Genomic DNA, 1,931 nt, shown 5'->3' with positions numbered 1-1,931 from the left:
CTGAGGGTGTGACCCCAATAGGCTGCAAATGGGTCTTCAAAAAGAAGATTGGAGCAGATGGTCAAGTAGTGACCTATAAGGCCAGGCTGGTGGCAAAAGGTTTCAAACAAAAATAAGGTGTTGATTATGAAAAAATCTTTTCACTGGTAGCCATGCTCAAGTCTATTCAGATAATGCTTGCTATCATAGCATACCACGACTATGAGATCTGACAGATGGATGTCAAAATTGCCTTCCTCAATGAAAATCTTGAGGAAGAAGTCTATATGACTCAGCCAAAGGGATTTGTCACTAGTGGGAGAGCAAATCAGGTATGCAAACTGAATAGATCCATTTATAGATTAAAGTAAGCATCGAGAAGCTGGAACATCCATTTTGATAAGACAGTCAAATCATTTGGCTTCATCAAAAAGGTGGATGAACCTTATGTGTACAAGAAGAATAGTAGGAGTGCTATTATCTTCTTGATCTTGTATATGGATGACATACTGCTCATTGAGAATGATATCCCGATGTTGCAATCGATCAAAACTTGACTATCACAAAAATTTTTCATGAAAAACTTAGGTGAAGCATCCTATGTACTTAGTATAAGGATCTATAGGGATAGATCAAAAAGGATGTTAGGCTTGTCCCAGCTTAGGTACATTGACCTTGTGTGGAAGAGGTTCAACATGGAGGAAGGTACAAGAGGTTACTTGTCCATAGGTCATGGCATACAACTCTTTATAAAGATGTCTCCTAAGACACCTAAAGAGAGAAGTAGAATGAGTTCTATTCCTTATGCTTCAGCTGTAAGATCAATTATGTATGCTATGTTATGTACTAAGCCTGATGTGGCTTATGTCTTGGGCATTGTAAGCAGATTTCAGGCTGATCTTGGAGAGAATCATTGAAAAGCTGTTAAAAATATATTCAAATACTTGAGAAGAACTAAAGATATTTTTTTAATATATGGTGGATTTGATTTAAAACTGAAAGGCTATAGTGATTTTAGTTTTCAATCTGATCCAGATAATAGCAAATCTATATCTGGATATATGTTCACTCTGTACGGTGGTGCAGTAAGTTAGAAAAATTTCAAACAACAAACTATTGCGGACTCGATCATTGAGGCTAAGTATATTGCTACTAGTGAGGCTGCTATGGAGACCATCTGGATAAAAAAATTCATCACAGAGTTGAGTATGGTTTTAGAGATTGAACAACTAGTGCCCCTTTATTGTGATAATACTGGGATAGTTGTTCAAGCCAAAGAACCAATATCTTATCATAAATCTAAGCATATCCTAAGATGATTTCACCTCATTCGGGAGATAGTCGAAAGACATGATGTGATCATGGAGCGAGTTGACACCAAAAATAATATAGCGGATCCATTCACTAAGATCTTGTCAATACAGCAGTTTGATCGCCACCTTGATAGCATGAGTATCAAGTATAGGAGCGATTCGCTTTAGTGCAAGTGAAAGATTGAAAAAATAATACCCTACAAGTTAATCGCATATGGGTTGCGATAGGATATTTTCTGTAATTTATCTTTCAGACTCATGTAAATTGATATTTATATTGATAAAATAAGTATTTTTGATTCATTATATGCTGCATCTTATTATTTTTAAGATTATAATGAACCCTATAGGTTCAGGTAATAGTTTTAGGGCCATGATGAGATTACGTCAGTGAGACCTAAATTCTTGATAGCCATGACCTAAAATATTTTTAGTCGTTGGTTCATTGAGTCGAAGATCAATGATACCGATAAGACTGGCATGTCCTATGTATGCTCAGAAATGAGGATGGTTGATCTCACAACCACTTGTATGGTGACACTAATACAAGGATATGGATGCTCATTAGAGAATGAGTTCACCGAATAAACCTACAAAAGAATATCAGATGGAGTCTTATTTATATATCAACTGATGATT

The sequence above is a fragment of the Elaeis guineensis genome, chromosome 5 (assembly GCF_000442705.2).
Source record: "Elaeis guineensis isolate ETL-2024a chromosome 5, EG11, whole genome shotgun sequence".
Classification (NCBI taxonomy): domain Eukaryota; kingdom Viridiplantae; phylum Streptophyta; class Magnoliopsida; order Arecales; family Arecaceae; genus Elaeis; species Elaeis guineensis.
The sequence above is the reverse complement of the archived record's forward strand: the minus strand, read 5'-3'. Positions refer to the sequence as shown.